This window comes from Cetorhinus maximus, chromosome 15 (assembly GCF_964194155.1).
Source record: "Cetorhinus maximus chromosome 15, sCetMax3.hap1.1, whole genome shotgun sequence".
Classification (NCBI taxonomy): domain Eukaryota; kingdom Metazoa; phylum Chordata; class Chondrichthyes; order Lamniformes; family Cetorhinidae; genus Cetorhinus; species Cetorhinus maximus.
The window spans coordinates 10,717,489-10,741,911 of NC_135893.1; the positions used below are offsets into that span (position 1 = coordinate 10,717,489).

Genomic DNA, 24,423 nt, shown 5'->3' on the forward strand with positions numbered 1-24,423 from the left:
GATCCCCTTTCTGTGCTCAAATTCCTCCTCGACATTGTGCTGGCCTTTCTAGGAAATCTTTTCCAGCTAGAGATTCTAGTTTGCACTGTCTGTTCCTCTGATTCACTCCCACTTGCTCCATTTTACCATTAGAGGCTGCTTTTTAAGCAACCCCAATCTTGTCCTTTGGAATTTCTTCCAAAAAAACTTGGCTCTTGCTGCCTTCAAAGACCTCCATTAAAGCCTATCTCTAATTGTGCCTTGGGTCTCTTCCCCTAAACCTTTCATGTCTTGCTCCGTGCCCACCTGCTTACTGCTCTGAGATATTTTTCTGCATGACTGTTTCCTGGGAGGATTTAGTAAGCTGAGCACCCCTGGATGAACGTGCAGCCATTTACATGACTGCTGATACAAAGGCACTGCTGCTGAAGTTGGGTTGCTACCATTCAGACTGTCAGCAGAAGAAAAATCAACACCAGTTTTCACATTCATGTCACTTGTAAAACCTAGCCCTCTGCCCCTTGTAGATTGTATTAGTTACAATAAATTCCAATGCTAATTCAAAACCTTTATCCTTGTTCACATATTCATCCATGGCCTCACTGTTTGCTACCACTACAACCTCCTTCAGCCCTAAACCCTAGGCTGAATCCTTCAATCTTCTTATCCTGGCTTGCTCCACATGTGCATTTTGCTTGTCTTTCTATCACTCATTAGTAGATCTAGACTATGTGTTGCCCTTATCCCTGCATCTCCCACCCTGAACCCCCTCGCCTTGTTGCCTCTCAGAAGCCTCTTTAAAAAAAAAGCGTCATACCTTTGACTACTTCTTCAAAATCTTCTGTTGTTTTTCAGTTTGTGTTTATCCTATACCCAACACTGTGGGACATTTGACCATGTTAAATAAATGCAAAGAAATACAGCATGCTATTAAAGTTAGGAATTAGCTTTAAACAGTCATCTGATTCATTTTGACTTCCATTTAATACTGTAAACATCGTAACTTTTGTCTAAAGGATTTTTTGCCACCCTAAAAATAATTTGCTGAATATCTTTTTATGCCAGTTCAACCCCCAGTAAAATTGTCCCTACACACAATTAATATAGTGTTTCCTTCAAAGTGACAAAACAGAAACTTTTACTAGTATAGCCCATTAATATTGGCCTATAATGTATGTATAATCAGGGTAGTTTCTATAGCACCCAGAACTGCAGTTACATTTCGGAACTGCAGTTACTTTTCAGAACAGCTTTCTGTGTTAGTTATGACAATCTTTGGACCTGTTCCTAATGAAGTTCATAATGAGGCTGCTGGGAACTGTGTGTACAAGACAAAGGCTACCATTTCCTTGTGATGTGTATAAGGTTACAGTCAAACACTAGGCCCCAAATGCCTGCTTTTACTACTTGTCTGCTTTCTTTGGGATAGCTCTTATTGTGAGCTGTGTAAATGAATTAAATACAGGCTTTTGTACTAAGCCTCCAACAAAGCGGGCGGATTTCTTTTTTTCATTACCTTTTTACGAGAGCATGAGCAAATAACAAATGCCAAAAACGAAAGAATAGATTTAATGGAAATTGTGTACATTATTTGTGCATCAAACATGTGGCTCACATTTAGTTCTCTTATAGACCGTGTCCCATTTGATGGATTTCTGATGAGATCTTTTGTCCTGGGACTGCTGGAAATCAATGGCACATAAAGGAGGGGGTGTCCTGTAACAATCTGCCACTCAGACCACCGCTCTTCAGTATCCTGAATCGACAACCAATTAAGTTGTTGACAAGTTAGCCTCTGAGCACATACTGAGGTAAATTGTGGTTGGCAGTGTTTATTTAGCTGGGGTGACTTTGGTTAAATTGTCTTTTAAGCTTCATTGTCAGAGCAGAAGAAGCCTGGTTAGTGTTCCATTATAAAAATTAGGCAAATCTTGCGGAGATGTTGTAGTATAGTGTACACAGAAAGTCTGTTAATTCACTGTTTACAAGCATGAAATGATATGCCTTGCATTCAAACTCAGGTAATTCTTTGAATAAAATCTGAATGAACAATCAATGTTTAACACATAATTATTTATTTTCAGTCTAAAGAAATGAGAATCCATTGTGCTTCTCATCTTGGATTCACTCCAGATTGAAACAAAAGAAAGACTTGCATTTATATAGGACTTTTCACGATCATCGGACACTTCAAAGTGCTTTACAGCCAATGAAAAAGTTTTGAAGTGTGGTCACTGTTGTAATGTAGGAAATGCGACAGCCAATTTGTGCACAGCAAGATCCCACAAACAGCAATGTGATAATGATCAGATAATGTGTTTTTGTGATGTTGATAAATATTGGCCAAGCCACTCGGCTTAACTCCCCTGCTCTTCTTTGAAATAGAGCCATGGGAGCTTTTAGGTCCATTTGAGAGGGCAGACTCTGTTATGGAGGTGTGTTGATGTCAATTATTAAATTTCAATTTCATCTGCTGGACTTGCATATGGAACTTTTTTAAAAGGCAGTTTCAAGTGTTGAAACTAAGAGTGACTTAAGATGGCTGCCACAGGTCACCTGACACATCTCCAACAGCAAGTTGGTCCAGTTTTTGGAATTTTCAGGACACGCCCAGGCAAACCTCCAGTGGAATTTTGCACCTGCTGATGTCGAGGATTACTTCAAAGATAGACTGAAACTTAAAATGGCTGTCACCATTTGCATCATGATAAAATACACATTCTATTCCATCAGGCAGAGATAGAAAGTCTACAGGGACAATGGCTACGTTGGGGGTGTTGATATGTTCTCCCTAGCTCATCGGGGAAGAATGGGCTATTCAGGAGTGATGGCTTGGACATTAAAAAATTAATCACCTAGGCCATAACACAATGGCCAAGGTCTATCCAGACATGAGCTAATCAATTACTTTCTGTGAAATACTCAAATGATTATGGAGAGAGAGGTCATGTGATTGAGGTCGCCATTTTGAAATGTCTTTTTTTACAACACCCTGGTTGCTTTTGAGGCGGTCTACAGAAGAAAGACCTGAACAAAGCTGTGTGTGTGTCTGTCTCTCTCCATTTCAACTAACGTGAACTCTGCCTGCTTACATCATACTGGAGACAATAGAGAAATTCTGAAGAAGACTTCACATTCCAAAGCAGCATTTTTAGAAAAAAAACAAGGATTGCCATTTAAAGCACTGTCTGAGCCACGAGCAACGGCAAAATGCCTCATAATCTGTGAACTCTCTATTTATTTGCCTTCTATCATGACACTTAATTTGGTCAAAAGTTAACCTCTACTTTATAACTTGTAATTTTGCGCTTGTGTGTGTGTGTATATTGTGATGGTTGTGACCTGTGTTTACCTCTTTAAATATTTTTATATTTTTTCCTCGGTGGGTTTTAGCAGAATAAAAACCAACCCCTTTTGTGTTTAAACTCAAGAAAGCCTGTCGGACTGAGTTCATTACAATCAGTATATAAACGGTTAAGTACATCCACTAAATTTGCACTTTTATCCATATAAAGCTCGAAAAACACTGTTACAGTCAATCGAGAAGCGGGAAAAGGGGGAATCCTTGCACCCATCTTCACCTGATCATAACTCCTCAGTTTAACGTCTCATCTGAAAGGCAGCACATCCAACAGTTCAGCACTCCCTCATTACTGCGCTGGAGTATCAACCTTGATTTTTGTGCTCAAGCCCTAGAGTGGGACTTGAACCCTGAACCTTGTGACTGTGGCCCCAACTGAGCTGCAGCTTTCGCTGTAAACTCGTATCACTTGCTCCCAAAATTGACCCCTGGAATAAATTTATCCCTGAGCAGGTTGGGAATGAAAGTAGAATTACTTGTCAAATCTCTTGCATAGTAGCTGCTCTAAGTTATTTCAGTTAATATCAGCCTCCCTAATTCAGAAGTGAGGGGTATAATCTAGAGACTTTTTTTTGTCTTTGTTAATGAAGTATCTGAACACATTGCCCAATGGTTTCACAGCCCCTTTTTTAGGCAATCATGTATTTTGCTTTGGAATTGGAGAAATTTGTATTGTGCAATTTTCTTTCCAATGCTTTGGTGGAAGCAAACTTTTTGTTAATTTGTGCTTAAAACTTGAGTCATTGTGACTCTTCCTGCTTTTTTTTTCTTTCTGCTCCTCCCATCCTACTTAACTTTTACATGTGATAATCGAGGACTTCTTTCTCTCCCTGTAGCTTGGGAACACTGAGACAAATTCCATTGATTCAACTTTCCTATTGTGATTGGAGAAGATCCGAAATTCTGACCTTTGCATATTCCAGCAGCAAGAGTAGACCCGAGGAAGAATGGTGGAATGTAGATGGAAAGCATCAACTGTCCTGCTCTGTTTTTAACGCTGATCTTCCATTTCTATTTCTCCAAAATGAGTTAAGGAATTTTAAAGAGTGAAGAAAGCTGATTTTTTGTTAATTACCACATAATTTCCCCCTGGCAAGGATGGTGAGCCACCATCTTGAACCGCTGCAGTCTATCTAGTGCAAGTACACCAATATTGCTGTTAGGAGGGGAGTTCCAGGATTTTGACCCGGTGACATTGAAGGAAAGGTGATATAGTTCCATGTCAGGATAGTGTGTGGCTTGGAGGTGAACTTGCAATTGAGGGTTTTTCCATGCATCAGCTGCCTTTGTCCTTCTAGGTGGTAGAGGTCACAGCTTTGGAAGGTGCTGTTGAAGGAGCCTTGGCAAGTTGCTGCAGTGCATCTTGTAGATGGCACAAACTGCGGTTATTGTCCAATGGTGGTGGATGGAGTGAATGTTTTAGTTGGTGGATGGGGTGCAGGTCAAGTGGGCTGCTTTGCCCTGGGTGGTATTGAGCTTTTTGAGTGTTGTTGGATCTGTCTGGGGTTGAACGTGAGAAATAGCAACTTAGATGAGGCACAGGCATCCAGTGTGAGGGGAGAGATTTTCAGGAAAAAAATAAAATTGCAGTATTAATAACCTAAGTGATTTTATTTTTTAAAAGAAAAATGAATTTGCTAGATGCGGATGTTAACTTGTAATGCTGATATTTGTTGCCCTGAGGTTTGATATAACTGATTGGCTTGCTAGGCCACGTTAGAAGGCAGTGAAGTGTTAACCACATCAGTGTGGAGTCACATATCAGCCAGAAAGGGTAAGGATGGCAGGTTTCCTTCCCTAAAGGATAGTTCAACCTGGGCCTCCCTCCATAACAGCACTGTCAGTGTACCTATACGACATGGACTGCAATGCTTAAAGAAGGTGGCTCACCATCACCTTCTCGAGGGCAATTAAGGATGGGCAATAAATGTCAGCTTAGCCAGCCTCACCCATGTCTCATGAAAGAATGAAATAAGTTGGATTTTTATAACAATACAACAGCTTCACATTCAGTTTTACCAATACCAGCTTTTTATTTCCAGATTTTTTCGAATTGAATTTCAGTTCTCCAGCTGCCATGCTGGGATTTAAATTTACGTTCTCTGAATTGTTGACCTAACCCTCTGAATTAGTGGTCTAGCAATATAAAAGTATGCTACTGTACCCCTAAACTCCTTAATGGTGTGTTCTATTTGAAATAAAACCTGAACATTATACACAAAACCCAACAGCCCAGTATTGCAACCTTTTGCACCATATACACTCATTGTTATATGTAGAATTTATCTTTTTCTGTATTGACTCTTGATAACGTGAGATAGTGATGGATGACGTCAGTCTATCATATCCTTCTGACCCCTGTGGTAGCACTTCTTAAAATGACTGGATGGATGTTTGCAGGGGTACATATTAGAAGCACATTCTTATAAATACATACAGAATAACACAATATCACCCAAAATTAATTCATTGTTACAGCAGGTTTGACAATTTATTATGTCAATGTAATTGGATTCATTACCTTTTTTAAAGGGAAGAAAGTTCCCCTAAAAAGAAAGTCTTTCGATACAGAGCTGAAGTGCTGCAATGCACTGCCATAAATATAGACATCTCTATCAGTTCAAAGTTCAAGTACAAGAACTTTATTGCAGCATGAGTATAGCTTTATATAAAAAAAAAGATTTTAAGAACATTTTCCAACAGTTCCAAAGCTGAACTTGAAGCTATCCATATCCATGAGGAATTTAGCCAGTTCCTTAAAAAAAAAATTGCACAATCAAAATTTGAAAGATACAGATGCGGAGAGGCATGTCCTGGTTGGTTGTCTGTGAAGCTTCCTGTTTTTGCGGTTATATTCCTTTGTTAGGTGATCTCTGTGACGTAAGCTGGTTGCTATGAGGATGTACCGCAGAGGGATCCAGATTCTGCATATTACCTGCCAAATGGGATCCAGGTGGAGCAGGTGACTTACACCTACACAAACATAGCAACCTGGCATTAGATAACCCCTTCATTACCAGAGGCTGGCTTCACTCATTTTAATTACAGTCAGTCAGAAACCTTGGGGTTGATTTAGAGATTTAGGGCAGTGAGTGCTGTCCTTGCTGGCAACCTCCATCTCCCAATAATGAATTTAAGACAATGAATCCCTTGTCCCCCACTGTTCAGGCAGAGGGGTGTGGGGGAGTGAGGGGAGTTGGTGCATAGTTGTGCCACTTTCCGCAGTCCGTTACTTAGCTCACCACAGAACAGGCACTAGAAGGCTGGCTTCCCCAGGTAGGTGTGGGAGCCTAATGATGTCACGATGCCATTTTAATGAAACAAAAATTTCTGGAAGTCTGCACAGGGCCAAACCCTACTACTGGACCTGGCAGGAATCATTGAATTGGCCAGAAGAGGTAAAGGTAGGTATATGTGTAACTTTTCAAAGGATTCCTTTTAAGCCAGGAGCACTTGGGCATCCCAAGCACTTGGCCTCATCTCTCCCCCGTCTCTCTGTCTCTCTTTCTCCCTGTCTGTCTCTATCTCTCTCTCTCTCCCTCTGTCTCTCTCTCTCTCTGTGTGTCTTTCTCTCTCCTTCTGGGTCTCTCTCTCTTTCTCGCCCCCTCTGTCCCTCTCACTCTCCCTCCCTCTGTCTGTCTGTCTCTCTCTCTCACCCTCTGTTTCTCTCTCTCCCTCTGTGTCTCTCTTTCTCTCTCTCTGTGTGTGTCTCTCTCTCCCTCTGTGTGTGTCTCTCTCTCTTTCTCTCTCTCTCCCCCTCTGCCTCTCTCTCTCCCCCTGTCTCTCTCACTCTCCCTTCCTCTGTCTGTCTCTGTCTCTCTCCCTCTGTCTCTCCCTTTCCCTCCCTCTGTCTCTCTCTCTCCCTCCCTCTGTCTCTCTCTCTCTCTCTCTCTCTCCCTCTGTCTCTCTCTACCTGTCTCTCTCCCTCACCCTCTCCCTCTCTCTCTCTCCCCCTCTCCCTCTCTCTCTCTCTCCCCCTCTGTCTCTCCTCCTCTGTCTCTCTGTCTCTCCCCCTCTGTCTCTCTCACTGTCCTTCCCTCTCTCTCTCTCCCTCTGTCTCTCTCTCCCCCTCTGTCTGTCTCTCTCTTTCTTTCCCCCCCACCCCAACACACATTGTAGTATCCCTGCTGCTCTACTCAGCAGAAGTGTGTCCCGAGCTAAAATCAGCCCCATTTTTTTTTACATTGGTACAATTCTTTTGTTGCTACAATTTTAGGCATCAATGAAAGGGAAAGATCTCTATCTTGACCAAATAAAAACATATTGGTTTAGAGATACGGCTGCACAGTTTGTAGGGTGCTGAATGGGCCCCTGAGCCTCCAATGTGGTGGGAATAAGGCACATGTTCATTACAGCAACTTGCATTTATATAGCAACCAATGCAGTAAAATGTCCCAAAGTGCTTCAAAGGAGGGAATTTCAGATAAAATTTGACACCAAGTCACGTAGCAAGATATCAGGCTAGGTAAAGTAGGTCTAAATACACCTCTTAGAGGAAAGAGAAGTGGAGAGGTTTAGGGAGGGCTAGAGGTTAGAACCTTGACATTTGATGGCACAGCTGCTAATGGTGGAGTGAAGAAAATCAGAGGTGCACAAGAGGTCAAAATTGGAGGAGTGCAGGTATCTCAGAGAATTGGAGGAGTGCAGGTATCTCAGAGAATTGGAGGAGTACAGGTATCTCAGAGAATTGGAGGAGTGCAGATATCTCAGAGAATTGGAGGAGTGCAGGTATCTCAGAGAATTGGAGGAGTGCAGATATCTCAGAGAATTGGAGGAGTACAGGTATCTCAGAGAATTGGAGGAGTGCAGATATCTCAGAGAATTGGAGGAATGCCGATATCTCAGAGAATTGGAGGAGTGCCGATATCTCAGAGAATTGGAGGAGTGCCGATATCTCAGAGAATTGGAGGAGTGCCGATATCTCAGAGAATTGGAGGAGTGTAGGTATCTCAGAGAATTGGAGGAGTGCAGGTATCTCAGAGAATTGGAGGAGTACAGGTATCTCAGAGAATTGGAGGAGTGCAGATATCTCAGAGAATTGGAGGAGTGCAGGTATCTCAGAGAATTGGAGGAGTGTAGGTATCTCAGAGAATTGGAGGAGTGCAGGTATCTCAGAGAATTGGAGGAGTGCAGATATCTCAGAGAATTGGAGGAGTGCAGGTATCTCAGAGAATTGGAGGAGTGTAGGTATCTCAGAGAATTGGAGGAGTGCAGGTATCTCAGAGAATTGGAGGAGTGCAGGTATCTCAGAGAATTGGAGGAGTGCAGATATCTCAGAGAATTGGAGGAGTGCCGATATCTCAGAGAATTGGAGGAGTGCCGATATCTCAGAGAATTGGAGGAGTGCAGATATCTCAGAGAATTGGAGGAGTGCCGCTATCTCAGAGAATTGGAGGAGTGCCGATATCTCAGAGAATTGGAGGAGTGCAGATATCTCAGAGAATTGGAGGAGTGCAGGTATCTCAGAGAATTGGAGGAGTGCAGATATCTCAGAGAACTGTAGGGCTGGACTGCCGCTGGGTGGGTAGCCGTGCCATTGTTCACCCACCTCCAGCAAGATCACCTAGTGGCTGGAACGTGCTGGTCCACTGACCTGACACCCTAATCTGCAAGTTTGCTCCCAGTCCCTGCTTCAAATGCACTTTCACAGGACTGGGACGTTTCCACTCTATGGGAGCAATAGTTTGCATATTTTTTTAAATGATGTCCATGATGGTTAAACCAGTTTTGTGCTCCTATAGTTGAGGAGGGGTTGAATGGCTCCCCTCTTTTCCCTTGTCTTGTTTGACCACAACAGGTTTTTTTTTTTAAACAGATATACTGGCCAATTCTGTGAGTGTTTAACTGTTTAAAAGCTGTGACCATAAAAGACTTGGTCAGACAGGTTTTATTGAGTTTTTAAAAGAAAAGAAGAAAGTTTTTATTGAACTTAACCTGGTCTAAGTAAGATAATAAAAAAAAGCTCCAACTTTGACTGACTGACACACACACACACACACACACACACTCTCTCTCGAGGTTCACACACGCACACATACACACACGCTCTCGAGGTTCACACGCTCTCGAGGTTCACACACACACAAATAGATTACCGACCAGGAAGGATAATTGTAATTTAGAGTCCAGTAAAATTAAAGGGGTATACTGCTCTTGAGAGGTTGGTGACCTCAGTTGAGTTTTTAAAATCTCTGTCTGTGACACCTGCGTAGTCAAAATCAGGAGACAGTCCAAAACCTCCCAGTTGGACGGAGAGAGAAAGGGAAAGAACCCACTCAGGATCGTGTTCCTTCAGTGTCTCAGTTGCTTGTCCAGTTCTGCAGAGAAAACAGGTGCATAAACACACAAAGGGTTGGTTTGCCACATGACCTTCTCGCTCCAACTGCCCAGTTACCCAAATATGGCCATGGCTAGTATATTCCAGTTACCTTGATTAGATCGTGGCTGGGAATTTTTCTCTCAGCCAGGGCCCTGTTGTCTAAGTGATCATGTCTGATGGGACAGAAGATGGCCCTCATTCACCTCTTTGAAGGCCATTGTTCCCAATGTGGCTTTGCAGGCAGATTGTCTCTATTTCAATAGTTTTGGAATGTAGAAGGTACAGTGATGCAAATGTGCAGCCATCTTTGACTGCAACCCCAATTCACTGGCTTTAGTCCTTTCAAAAATCAATCAATTCCAGCCAGTAAATTCAAAAATTTGTTTTAATATAAAGCATGGTTTCACAACATTAGTCAAAAAACCTTTTAAAAAGCAGAAGGTTTTGTTGGGTGCAGTTCAGTTAAGAACTCTTTACACAATTAGAATAATGGTTATCTTGATATTAGAACCTAATTGAAGCTGAAGAAATCCTAGTCAAGGATTCACGTGAATGCCATTAATCCCTGCTTTTAACTCCAAGCTATTTGTAAGCTCTTCTTTTGGTTTGGAATATTTAAAACTGAAACCACTAGCTCTTGCCATCCTGCAGCATGATCCAATGTTTGGCTGCTGTTTACAGTTGCTGCTCTGTGATGCAGTGAGTCAACTGTCTATCTTATGTCCTTAAATTCTTCTCAGTTGTTTCAAGACAGCTTTACACTAGGATTTTTTTGTCTATTATTTTCTTTTCCCTTCTTGCATTATAGTATGTCTCCCCATCACATGCACAATTTTCTGCTCCAAAGGAGAGAGCTCCAGTCAGATATTAGACCCTGTCTTGACTCGTGTTATAAAAGTCTTAAAAGAGTGCCCTTCAAGAGCATAAAAAGATGCAATATGTGAGCTTTTTGTCCATTTTGTTGATATGAAGGGGCATGCTCCATCTACTTCAACTTATACGCTGTCTCTCTTTTTGCCTTACCAATTTTCTCCTCTTCAGCTCTGAAAGCATTGAGTCTTCTCTGGAGACAAGTCAAGGATACTGGGTGCCCTCCAATACCTCATTCAATCGACACTGTTCACTTGTGACCTCCAACAGTGATAGTTAACAGTCTAAGTCACTATAGGTCATCACCTCAGAGCCTAATGCTGGTTCCTACTGAATGAATGTGCTGGGCTGTCAAGAGATGTTTCTGCTCTCTTGGTGATTACTTCCATGCCATGTGCCAATTATAGACCAGTTATGGGTCATATGTGCCCTATACCCTAAGCTTTCAACAATGCTGCTACCAGGTTTGCCTCTCACCTGTGGTTTGTTGTCCTCGCAGTTGGAAAGAACTCTGGGTCTCCTCAATGTTCCCTCTAGTATTTACCTTGCTTAGACATGGTAAAGCTCTGCATTGAAGCTCTTGTGCACTGTCACCTTGTAGATTCTTCTCCTAAGTTTTTATTTCTTTATGCTTGTGCACCTGCATAATTTTCTGAATATTGAGCAAGCATATGAGGTGCCCATTTCCTTTGGAGTTTAGTGAGGCCTTTTATACTTTTTCTCGTTATATCTGTTGTTTCTTCTTTTGACAAATGGGTCGGTAACCAGAGATCATAGATTTAAAATAATTGGCAAAAGAACTATGAGGAAAATTAAGAGAATACTTTTGACTTGAAAGTTTGTTAAGATCTGGAATGTGCTACTTTGAAGAGCTAAGGGAGAAAAGCTGAAATGTAGAACTAAATTGGACAGCTCTTTCAAAGAGTATAATGGGCTGAATGATCTCTTTCTGTGTTGCGAGATTCTATGATTCTCTGGTCATTTCTGTTGTAGCAGATGGGATATGAATCCATGATATCCATTTTTTGCCACTTAGGGAGGTTATCACTTAAGGAATGGTATCTATTGAACTACTAGAGTTTTAAGAAAGGAGTATTATTCCATGTCAGTATCACGTTAGTATCCAAATCCATACTTAAACATATCCATCTCAGTTAGACCTTTAAGTAAGACCAAGTTTATCCAGTTCTAGTGAGGATATTTCTGCAGCAGAAAATCACTCTCAGAATAAACTTACCTAGTAAACAGTAAAATAAGAGAGAATGAAATAATTGGAGCAGGTATAATGTATAGACCGATATCAAATACTCACCCTTTTACTTTAAAAGGCAGATCACAAGTGTTTGTAAGAATAAGCGATGTTCTCCATTTGATCTAAGCACTGCCTTTTGCTAAATCTATCTCTACACTCTAGCTGTGTGTGGCCTGGAAGGTCACTGGCTGTTGTAAAGAGGTTTTGATAGCACTGTGAGATACTGCTGGGCTAAAAACTCTCTGTAAGCCCACCCACATTTGCAAAAACGTTGGCTGTGTTGCAGTTGTATCCTCATGTTGACAGGTTGTGTTGTGGAGTATAAACAAGGATCTTATTGCAATGATTCTGTCTTTTAAAATGGACCTCAAAGCAAATACATAGGAATAATCTTTTAACCCTCAACTTGGTGAGTTAAAAGAATCTCATACTGTACTTTGTAGGAAAAGTGCAACATAGAATGGATGGACATGTGTTTGCACTCTCAGTACTTCACATTTAGCCCCTAATCTTAGCCAGACAACTGTTGGTAGCTGCCAAGACAGCTACTGAGCAGGGAGGAAAGATTGAAGGGATAATAAAACCCTTAGCAGTCGCACCACCTCATTCTGAATTCAGCTGCCAGGATGTGTAATGTGCGAAGGGGCAGGTTGCTTGCTGACATTTTCACCAAGGTACACTTACAGAGATTCAAGAGGAGGAATAAGGAAAATATCTTTTAGAAGTTTTGAGTATTTTGCTTGGAAAAAAACCTGCCCTTATCCATGTCTCCTCCAGACTCTTTTATTCCAGTGCTCCCCTGCTCTGCCTCCCACCTACCATTCTCTGTTAACTTTACTGCCCCGCATCCTAATTCACACCAAGACCTATTCACCATTGCCCCTGTGCTCACCCATCACCCCCCGTACTTGCTGACCTACTTTGGCTCCTGCAATGCTTTGATGTTAAAATTCTCATCCTTGATTTCAAATTCCCCTAGATCTCACCCCTCCATATGCCTGCAACCTCCTCCAGCCCTACAAACTTCTGAAATCTTTGCACTCCTCCAATTCTGATCTTTTGCGCCTCCCAGATTTCTATCGCTCAACTATTTTGTTGGCCCTGGTCGTCAGCTGTTTAGACCCCAAGGTTTGGAATTCCCTACCCAAATCTCCCTGTCTCTCCCCCTCTCACCCCTCCTTTAAAATGCTCCTTATAACCTACTCTTTGACCAAGCTTTTGGTCACCTGACCCAACATCTCTTTATGGCTCAGAATCCAATTTTATCTGTGAAATAGTGGGAATGTTAGATGAAGATGTCCAAAAGTTTGCTCATAACCAGAACGTAAGGACATCTTTACCAGCGTGTTGCATGAGTCATGTTTTGCTGCAGCATTCCTGTGCTACTATTCACAGTGACAAACTCGCCAAAGTAGCATTAAACCTCAAGGATGTGATGCATTTGCATGGAAGCTTGGAGATATTTGCATTTGTCAAAATTAGACTGTTGCTAACTGGGAGATTTCCTGCAAAAACAGGAACTGACTTTAAACCCATTGAAATGAGCAGAGCTGTGTTTTCTCTACCATGAACCACTGAGATAGAGGACACATTTCTTTCTTTAAATGAAATTTAGTGACTCTGGAGGGGGTGGAGTGTGTGTGGAAAGTGAAACCTGGCATGTCTGTGGTGGAGCTGTTTAACTATGTGGTTCTCACAGGTTTTAATGCTGCATATAAAGCGACTATGTTTGGAGAAGATAAACTGAATCTATAGCAGCAGTTTGGATTTGACGGCCTAAAATTGTGGAGTGCTGTCAAGTTAATGACAGTCTAGCTACCAGCGATTGACATGGCTCCTGTTTAATGTACTATTGTTACTGTATTGGACTGGACTGGAACGAACCTGCAAGCCTGACTGTAGGTGTTGTCAGGTACTGCGATGACTAAACCAACCCCATAACCTGAGGGGAAATGTTAAGGCTGCATCAAGGTCAGTCGGATAAAATAACTACATAACAACACAATGCAAAAAACCCAGTGGCTGCAATTGTGTTTCATGCCTTTGTTACCTCTAAACTTACTTATTCCAACACACCTCTGGCTGGTGTCTCAGATTCTGCTCTCCATAAAGTTGAGGCCATCCAAAACTCTGTCCTAGTCATAACTCGGAACAAGCCCACTTCACCTATCCTATTCCTCACAAAAACAGAATTACCTGAAAAAACTTAGCAGGTCTGGCAGCATCGGCGGAGAAGAAAAGAGTTGACGTTTCGAGTCCTCATGACCCTTCAGCAGAACTGAGTGAAGTTAGGAGAGGGGTGAAAGATAAGCTGGTTTAAGGTGGGGTGGGGGGGGGGGGGGAGAAGTTGGGGGGGGTGGTGGTTGTAGGGACAAGCAAGCAGTGATAGGAGCAGATAATCAAAAGATGTTACAGACAAAGGAACAGAGAGGTGTTAAAGGTGGTGATATTATCTAAGAGAATGTGCTAATCAAGAATGGATGGCAGGACACTCAAGGTACAGCTCTAGTGGGGGTGGGGTGGAAAGACTGACAGGGTATTACAGTTATAGATTTAAAAATAATGGAAATAGGTGGGAAAAGAAAAATCTATATAAATTATTGGAAAAAACAAAAGGGAGGGGGAAGAAACGGAAATGGGGGTGGGGATGGGGGAGGGAGTTTAAGATCTAAAGTTGTTGAATTCAATATTCAGCCCGGAAGGCTGTAAAGTGCCTAGTCGGAAGATGAGGTGCTGTTCCTCCAGTTTGCGTTGGGCTTCACTGGAACAATGCAGCAAGCCAAGGACAGACATGTGGGCAAGAGAGCAGGGTGGAGTGTTAAAATGGCAAGCGACAGGGAGGTTTGGGTCTTTCTTGCGGACAGACCGCAGGTGTTCTGCAAAGCGGTTGCCCAGTTTGCGTTTAGTCTCTCCAACGTAGAGGAGACCGCATTGGGAGCAACGAATGCAGTAGACTAAGTTAGGGGAAATGCAAGTGAAATACTGCTTCACTTGAAAGGAGTGTTTGGGCCCTTGGACGGTGAGGAGAGAGGAAGTGAAGGGGCAGGTGTTGCATCTTCTGCGTGGGCATGGGGAGGTGCCATAGGTGGGGGTTGAGGAGTAGGGGGTGATGGAGGAGTGGACCAGGGTGTCCCGGAGGGAACGATCCCTACGGAATGTCGCCGGGGGGGGTGAAGGGAAGATGTGTTTGGTGGTGGCATCATGCTGGAGTTGGCGGAAATGGCGGAGGATGATCCTTTGAATGCGGAGGCTGGTGGGGTGATAAGTGAGGACAAGGGGGACCCTATCATGTTTCTGGGAGGAAGGAGAAGGCATGAGGGCGGATACGCGGGAGATGGGCCGGACACGGTTGAGGGCCCTGTCAACGACCTTGGGTGGAAAACCTCGGTTAAGGAAGAAGGAGGACATGTCAGAGGAACTGTTTTTGAAGGTAGCATCATCAGAACAGATGCGACGGAGGCGAAGGAACTGAAAGAATGGGATGGAGTCCTTGCAGGAAGCGGGGTGTGAGGAGCTGTAGTCGAGGTAGCTGTGGGAGTCGGTAGGCTTGTAATGGATATCGGTGGACAGTCTATCATCAGAAATTGAGACAGAGAGGTCAAGGAAGGGAAGGGAAGTGTCAGAGATGGACCATGTGAAAATGATGGAGGGGTGGAGATTGGAAGCAAAATTAATAAATTTTTCCAGGTCCCGACGAGAGCATGAAGCCGCACCGAAGTAATCATCGATGTACCGGAGAAAGAGTTGTGGGAGGGGGCCGGAGTAGGACTGGAACAAGGAATGTTCCACATACCCCATAAAGAGACAGGCATAGCTGGGGCCCATGCGGGTACCCATAGCCACACCTTTTATTTGGAGGAAGTGAGAGGAGTTAAAGGAAAAATTGTTCAGTGTGAGAACAAGTTCAGCCAGACGGAGGAGAGTAGTGGTGGTTGGGGATTGTTCGGGCCTCTGTTCAAGGAAGAAGCTAAGGGCCCTCAGACCATCCTGGTGGGGGATGAAGATGAGGAGGGATTGGACGTCCATGGTGAAGAGGAAGCGGTTGGGGCCAGGGAATTGGAAATTGTTGATGTGATGTAAGGTGTCAGAGGAATCACGGATGTAGGTGGGAAGGGACTGGACAAGGTGAGAGAGAAGGGAGTCAAGATAATGAGAAATGAGTTCCGTGGGGCAGGAACAGGCTGACACGATCGGTCTGCCAGGACAGTTCTGTTTGTGGATTTTGGGTAGGAGGTAGAAGTGGGCCGTCCGAGGTTGGGAGACTATCAGGTTGGAAGCTGTGGGAGGAAGATCTCCAGCGGAGATGAGGTCAGTGACAGTCCTGGAAACAATGGCTTGATGTTCTGTGGTGGGGTCATGGTCCAGGGAGAGGTAGGAGGAAGTGTCTGCGTGTTGACGCTCAGCCTCCGCGAGGTAGAGGTCAGTGCACCAGACAACAACAGCACCACCCTTGTCAGCGGGTTTGATGACAATGTTGGGGTTGGACCTGAGAGAACGGAGTGCAGTAAGTTCAGAGAGAGACAGATTAGAATGGGTGAGAGGAGCAGAGGAATTGAGACGACTAATGTCACGTCGACAGTTCTCAATGAAAAGATCAAGAGAAGGTAAGAATCCAGAGGGCGGGGTCCAGGTGGAGGGAGAATATTGGAGGTGGGTAAAAGGATCCGTTGAACGGGGAGAGGACTCCTGCCCAAAGAAGTGAGCACGGAGACGAAGACGGCAGAAGATGAGTTCAGCATCGTGCCGAGCCCGAAATTCATTGAGATGAGGGCGTAAGGGTATGAAACTAAGTCCTTTGCTGAGCACTGAACGTTCAGCATCGGAGAGGGGAAGGTCAGGGGGTATAGTGAATACGCGGCTGGGGCTGGGATTGGAAGATGGGGTGGGGACGGAGGGACAAGCAGGGGTGGAGGGTCCTAGATGGGTGTTGGTGTCGATGAGTTGTTGGAGCTTGCGTTCCTTAGCACTTGAGAGAAAGAGAAAAAGTTTCTTGTTGAGGCGTCGGATGAGGCGAAGAATAAAATGAAACTGGGGGCACACGCAGCTTTGAAAAAGGGTGCGGCGGTGCTGCTGGAGGGAGAGGTCGAGTGTGTTCATATGGCGGTGCATGGCACTGAGTGTGGATCTCAGAATGCGACGGGAACAGCAGTCCGAGAAATGTTTTATGTCCCGGAGATACCTGTAATCCTGGGTGGGTTCGAAACAAGAGGGATGGAATTTCAGTTGAAATCCACGTGGGGTGAGTCGGAGACGGAGACAGTCACTGAGAAAGGAAATATGGCTGTGAAAGCGGGTTTTAGTAAACACCTTGTCAAACACCAGGAGAGAAATGGAAAGCAATGAAGGTGAACAAGGCAGAAGAGACAGGCGGAAATCCTGTCGGAGAGCAGAGCAATACGTCTTCAAGGTAGGCATTTCTTGAAGAGGAGTGGCAGTCAATTAAACACAGAGATTAAAACAAAATACTACTGCGGATTCTGGAAATCCAAAACAAAAACAGAATTACCTGGAAAAACTCAGCAGGTCTGGCAGCATCGGCGGAGAAAAAAAGAGTCGACGTTTCAAGTCCTCGTGACCCTTCAGCAGAACTGAGTATAGTTAGGAGAGGGGTGAAATTTAAGCTGGTTTAAGGTTGGGGGGGGTGCGGGGCGGGGGTGCGGAGAGAAGTTGGGGGTGGTTGTAGGGACAAGCGAGCAGGGATAGGAACAGATAATCAAAAGATGTTACAGACAAAGGAACAGAGAGGTGTTAAAGATGATATTATCTAAGAGAATGTGCTAATTAAGAATGGATGGCAGGACACTCAAAGTACAGCTCTAGTGGGGGTGGGGTGGAAAGACTGACAGGGTATTACAGTTATAGATTTAAAGATAATGGAAATAGGTGGGAAAAGAAAAATCTATATAAATTATTGGAAAAAACAAAAGGGAGGGGGAAGAAACGGAAAGGGGGTGGGGATGGGGGAGGGAGTTTAAGATCTAAAGTTGTTGAATTCAATATTCAGCCCGGAAGGCTGTAAAGTGCCTAGTCGGAAGATGAGGTGCTGTTCCTCCAGTTTGCGTTGGGCTTCACTGGAACAATGCAGCAAGCCAAGGACAGACATGTGGGCAAGAGAGCAGGGTGGAGTGTTAAAATGGCAAGCGACAGGGAGGTTTGGGTCTTTCTTGCAGACAGACCGCAGGTGTTTTGCAAAGCAGTCGCCCAGTTTGCGTTTGGTCTCTCCAATGTAGAGGAGACCGCATTGGGAGCAACGAATGCAGTAGACTAAGTCAGGGGAAATGCAAGTGAAATGCTGCTTCACTTGAAAGGAGTGTTTGGGCCCTTGGACGGTGAGGAGAGAGGAAGTGAAGGGGCAGGTGTTGCATCTTCTGCGTGGGCATGGGGAGGTGCCATAGGTGGGGTGATGGGGGTGATGGAGGAGTGGACCAGGGTGTCCCGGAGGGAACGATCCCTACGGAATGCTGCCAGGGGGGGTGAAGGGAAGATGTGTTTGGTGGTGGCATCATGCTGGAGTTGGCGGAAATGGCGGAGGATGATTCTTTGAATGCGGAGGCTGGTGGGGTGATAAGTGAGGACAAGGGGGACCCTATCATGTTTCTGGGAGGGAGGAGAAGGCGTGAGGGCGGATGCGCGGGAGATGAGCCGGACACGGTTGAGGGCCCTGTCAACGACTGTGGGTGGAAAATCTCGGTTAAGGAAGAAGGAGGACATGTCAGAGGAACTGTTTTTGAAGGTAGCATCATCAGAACAGATGCGACGGAGGCGAAGGAACTAAGAGAATGGGATGGAGTCCTTACAGGAAGCGGGGTGTGAGGAGCTGTAGTCGAGGTAGCTGTGGGAGTCGGTAGGCTTGTAATGGATATTGGTGGACAGTCTATCACCAGAAAATGAGACAGAGAGTTCTAGGAAGGGAAGGGAAGGGAAGTGTCAGAGATGGACCATGTGAAAATGATGGAGGGGTGGAGATTGGAAGCAAAATTAATAAATTTTCCTATTCCTCACACCCCGCTTCCTGTAAGGACCCCATCCCATTCTCTCAGTTCCCTTGCTTCTGTCGCATCTGTTCCGATGATGCCACTTTCCAAAACAGTTCTTCTGACATGTCTTCCTTCTTCCTCAACCAAGGTTTTCCACCCACAGTAGTTGACAGGACCCTCAACCGTGTCCAGCCCATCTCCTGCGCATCCGTCCTCACACCTTCCTCTCCATCCCAGAACCATGACCCCTTGCCCTCACTTTTCACCCCACCAACCTTCGCATTCAAAGGATCATCCTCCGCCATTTTCGCCAACTCCAGAATTATGCCACCACCAAACACACCTTCCCTTCTATAAGATAATAAAAAACAAAAACAGAAATACCTGGAAAAACTCAGCAGGTCTGGCAGCATCGGCGGAGAAGAAAAGAGTTGACGTTTCGAGTCCTCATGACCCTTCAACAGAACACCTTCCCTTCTCCCCCCTTGTTGGCATTCCGTAGGTACCATTCCCTCTGGGACATCCTGGTCCACTCCTCCATCACCCCCGATACCTCAACCCCCTCCCACGGCATCTTCTCATGTAACTGCAGAAGGTGCAACACCTGCCCCTTTACTTCCCCCCTCCTCACGATCCAAGGGCCCAAACACTCCTTTCAAGTGAAGCAGCATTTCACTTGTACTTCCCTCAATTTAGTCTACTGCATTCGCTGCACCCAATGAGGTCTCCTCTACATTGGAGAGACCAAACGCAGACTGGGTGATCGCTTTGCAGAACACCTTCGGTCTGTCCGCAAGCATGACCCAGACCTTCCTGTAGCTTGCCATTTCAACACACCACCCTGCTATCATGCCCAAATGTCTGTCCTTGGCTTGCTGCAATGTTCCAGTGAAGCTCAACGCAAACTGGAGGAACAGCACCTCATCTTCCGATTAGGCACTTTACCGCCTTCCGGACTTAACATTGAGTTCAACAGCTTCAGATCAGGAACTCACTCCTCCATCCTCACCCCCTTTTTGATCCCCTTTTTTCTAATATATATATTTTTTTATATACATATAGTTTTCTTTTCCCACCTATTTCTATTATTATTTTTAAAATTTACTTCCATCCATTGTTTTATCTCCATCTTTTAGCCTATTCCGATCCCTTCCCCCCTCCCCACCTCCACTAGGGCTATCTGTCACTTGCTCATCCTTCTTTCTACCCTTAATGTCACCATTGGCACATCCTTTAGCTAATATCACCACCGTCAACACCCCTTTGACCTTTTGTTTATGACATCTTTGGCAATCTCTCCTTTGCCTCCACCTATCATTGGCCCTCTATCCAGCTCCACCTGCCCCCTTAAACAGCTTATATTTCACCACATTTCTATTTCTCTTTAGTTCTGAAGAAGAGTCATACGGACTCGAAACGCTGACTCTGTCTTCCTCTCCACAGACGCTGTCAGACCTGCTGAGTTTTTCCAGCTAATTTTGTTTTTGTTTCACCCCTGTGTTCATTGACCAACATTGGCTCCCGTTGAGCAATATTTTGATTTTAAAAATCTTATCATTGTTTTCAATCCCTCCATGACCTCTCCCCTCCCAAACTCTGTTCTCCTCCAGTCCAGTCCCACAAGCTCCAAGATATCTGCGCTCCTCTAACTCTGGCTTTTGAGTAGCCCTGATTTTAATTGCTCCACTATTGGTAACCTCAGCTGCCCAAGCCCTAAACTCTAGAATTCCCTCCCTACACCTCTCTGCTTTTCAACCTTTATTTCCTCCTTTAAAACACTCCTAAAACCTCCATCTTTGACCAAGCTTTTGTTAATCTGACCTAATATCTTGTCCTTTTGCCTGTTGTCACATTTTTTATAATGCTTCTTTGAAGCACCTTGCAACATGTCATTAAGTTAAAAGTGCCATATAAATATAAGTTGTCGTTGCGAGATTTATTTCTCCCCCTTTTCCCCTCCCTCTCCCCATCACTCTGCGTGCAAAAACTGCATGGCATGGGGATGAAAAATCGCATAAGCAACATCCCAACCATTATAATGTCAAATGAAAATTTGAAAAAGGTTTTCATAAATTCAAAGAGATTCACAAACTCAACGAATTAGAAATATTTATCGTTATCATAGTCTACAAAAAAGGAGTCATCAAAAAGACATCCAAACGTTGGACTAATTGAATAGGATGAATAATTCTTCCTTGTCCTGATTGCAGGGGGAACTATGGAACCTGAAAAGAATACAATGAAACATTTGCAGACAGGTAAAGGATCCAGATCGCACGTGGCAGCTACGCCTGAAGTTCCTGGAAAAAGCAAGGAGTTACATTGGAGTGCCATATGCAAAGAAGTACCATGAACCAGGAAGTGAGTGTATATATGGGGAGTTAAGCAGCAAAGCCTGAGTCCACTGTTGCTGTTTATTATATACTCTCTCACATATATTTCTACATTGCTGTGGTGGATAAGTCAGTCCCTTCTATTAAGTATGTGTAAGTAGATGTGACTTGTGTGCCAAATTTTGGAATAATATCTAAAAAGACATTTTTTAATGTTCACTATACTCTTTTCAATTTAAGGATCAAGCATCTCTTTTAATTACGATTGGATCTAATTATGTTCTGAGTGTAAACTGAAGCTCCACAGAATCTTCATTAGCTATAAATGTACTCTCAATTAAGCAAATTAATACTATTCTGCAAAGGCGTTTTTCACCAGGAAGCAAAAATATTGATTTTGTATTCCCATTTTATCTGTAGGTGTGGTGGTTTCTGAAAGGTTTCCCAATATTCCATTTTGCATAAGGTAAAACAAAAACTTGCGGAAACCTCTGTAACAGTTTTGAACAACGCCCACTAAATGAGTCATTAAGAAATGATTAAGAAACAGCCTGTGGCCCTTATCATTCCTGTGTTAAAGGCAAACCAGTAACTAGATGTTTTACTTTCTTATTGCTTAATAATGAAGGGGAAATTAGAGGCCAATTTAAGGTTGTTTTACGACTCAGTGAAGAAAGCCCTGGCGAGCTCTTAAAAAATATATTCGTACACAATATAAAGAATATTCAGATTGTGCAGAACCCAAATGTTTCACCTCCATCAATAAGTAACCTAGAGGGGGTGCTAAAGTATTTGTGATCTAATGCAAGGGCGCAGTTATATTACCAACAAATTTGTAGTTATACTGCACCTTTCACATCCAAAGTGCTTCACTACCAATTAAATAGGATTGAAGTGTCATCACTCTTGTCATGCAGGCAAACATGGCAGACAATTTAAATACACAGCAAGGTCCCACGAACAGCAATGAGTCAAATCAGGTCATTCTTTTTTGTGATGTTGGTTGAGGGATAAATGTTGGTTCAGGTCACCAGGGAGAAATTCCCTGCTCTTGTTAGAAATAGTGCCTTGGGATTTTTTTTATATCCGCTTCAGATGGCAGTTCAGGGCCATGGCTTAACGTTTCATTGGAAAGGCGACAACCTCTCATTGTGCAGCACTCCCTCGGTATTGTACTGGAGTGTCAGACTAAATTATATGTTCAGTCTGAAGCTGAATGTAGGATTAGGAAACATTCAGCCAGCATTTTCTGGAGACTGTTCAGTGTTTGAGATTTAAATAAAATCTCTTTAATTACAAATTAATCCGTGCCATGTTCTAGAGGAACAGGAATCCAGAAATAGATGTTTCCCTACAAATAGATTAAAATTCTATTTTATGGAGTGCTAAATACCAAAACCCTGCACAGACTGAGTATCTCTCTGACACAGGAGGGGCTGACATAAATTTACACGGGCCTAAACCAGAATGCAACTGGATGTGATCATTGCAGAATAAATAGGGGAAACTGTTTCCTTTAGCAGAAGTATCTCTAACCAGAGGATCCACATTTAAGTTAATTGTCAAAAGGACTAGAGGGGAGATGAGAAGAATTTTGCAGCAGGTTGTTATGATCTGGCATGCTCTGCCTGCAGGGTGGTAGATGCAGATTTAATATATGGTAACTTTCAAAATGGAATTTGATGCACATGTGAAAAGGAAAAAAATTGCAGGCAATGGGGAAACATCAAGTCAGTGGGATTAATTCGATAATCCTTTCAAGGAGCTGCAGGCACAATGGGCTGACTGGCCTTCTGTGCTGTATGACTTTGTGATTCTAGGATGAGGTTTCTCCAGACTTGTTTCGCCACAAATCAGCAGCAAAAATCAGTCAAATGCACCATTGGTAGCACCATAGCTTCTTTAAATATATATAAAAAGGAAGAGAGAGGCCAAAGTGAACATAGGCCCCTTAGAGAATGAGGCTGGGGAAATAATAGGAAACCAGGAAATGGCAGAGGAGTTGAATAAATGCTTTGCTTCAGTCTTTACAGTAGAAGATATGAATAGCATTTCAAAAATACTAAATAATCAAGGGGCAAGAGGTAGGGGAGGAAATAAATACAACAACTATCACTAGAGAAAAAGTACTAGGGAAGCTAATGGGGCTAAAGGCCGATATGTCCTCTGGACCTGATGAGTAGCATCCTAGAACATTAAAGGAAGTAGTTACAGAGGTAGTTGATGCACTGGTAGTAATCTTCCAAGAATCCTTGGGTTCTGGAAAAGTCACAGAGGATTGGAGAACGGCCAATGTAACACCCATATTCAAAAAGGAAGAGACACAAAGAACAGGTAACTATAGGCCAGTTAGCTTAACAGCTGTCCTTGGGAAAATGTTGGAGTCTATTATAAAGGATGTAATAGCAGAGCATTTAGAAATACATAATCTAATCAAGCAGAGTCAGCATGGCTTCATGAAGGGGAAATCACGCCTAACAAATTTATTAGAATTCTTTGAGGAGGCAACAAGCAGGATAGATAAAGGGGAACCAGTCAACGTAATATATTTGGATTTCCAAAAGGCGTTCGATAAGGGTACTGCACATACGGCTACTTAATAAGATAAGAGCCCATGGTGTTGGGGGTAGTATGTTAGCATGGATAGAGGATTGGTTAACTAATGGAAGACAGAGAGTTGGGATAAGGGGGGCATTTTCAGATTGGCAACCTGTAACTAGTGGAATGCCACAGGGATCAGCGTTGGGGCCTTAATTATTTACAATATACATTAATGACTTGGATGAGGGAAGTGAATGTACTATTGCCAAGTTTGTGGATGACACAAAAATAGGTGGGAAGGCAAGTGGTGATGGTGACACAAGGAGTCTACAGAGGGATATAGACGGGCTAAATGAATGGGCAAAAACTTGGCAGATGGAATATAATGTGGGAAAATCTGAGGTTATGCACTTTGGCAGGAAGAATAGAAGAGCTGAATATTATTTAAACGGAGAATGGTGTAACAGGAAGCCATTTTGAGGTGGAGGACGTTGTTGGGCAGAGGAAAGAGGAGCTTTACAATTTATCTACCTACAGCCAACCTACCTGCTCTGAAACAGGATGTCTAAATGCTACACTGCTCCACTCTGCATCTCCTCACCTGAAGAATATAAACATTCATCAAAACTAGCAGGGGAAGGTAAGCCCAATTCAGTCATTAGAATCTGTTGTGCATTCAGTGATCTGAACAGGGGCAACTCTTATTACATCCCTGTGAAAACATTCAACTTTTATTTTTAAAAGAGTAAGTTTATCCTCTTGATTTATTTTATTAATCCCCCAATATTATA

The 24,423-nt window shown here is 43.5% G+C and overlaps 2 long non-coding RNA genes across 5 annotated transcripts in view; both read left to right on the top strand.

Annotated features, from left to right (window-relative positions):
- LOC144690401 (uncharacterized) overlaps positions 1-4,955 on the top strand; it is a 44,759-nt gene extending 39,804 nt beyond the window's left edge. The window contains exons 1-2 of one of the 2 annotated variants that reach the window (XR_013578880.1): positions 1,618-1,790; positions 4,177-4,955. This is a non-coding gene — a long non-coding RNA (uncharacterized LOC144690401). Of the gene's footprint in view, positions 1-1,617; positions 1,791-4,176 lie in introns of those variants that run through there. The other variant, XR_013578881.1, reaches the window with a different exon arrangement.
- A 1,350-nt stretch (positions 4,956-6,305) lies between these two features.
- Positions 6,306-24,423, top strand: part of LOC144690402 (uncharacterized) — a 29,451-nt gene continuing 11,333 nt past the window's right edge. Inside the window, exons 1-2 of one of the 3 annotated variants that reach the window (XR_013578882.1) lie at positions 6,306-6,744; positions 20,969-21,244. This is a non-coding gene — a long non-coding RNA (uncharacterized LOC144690402). The remainder of the gene's footprint in view (positions 6,745-20,968; positions 21,245-24,423) is intronic. The other 2 variants (XR_013578883.1, XR_013578884.1) reach the window with 2 other exon arrangements.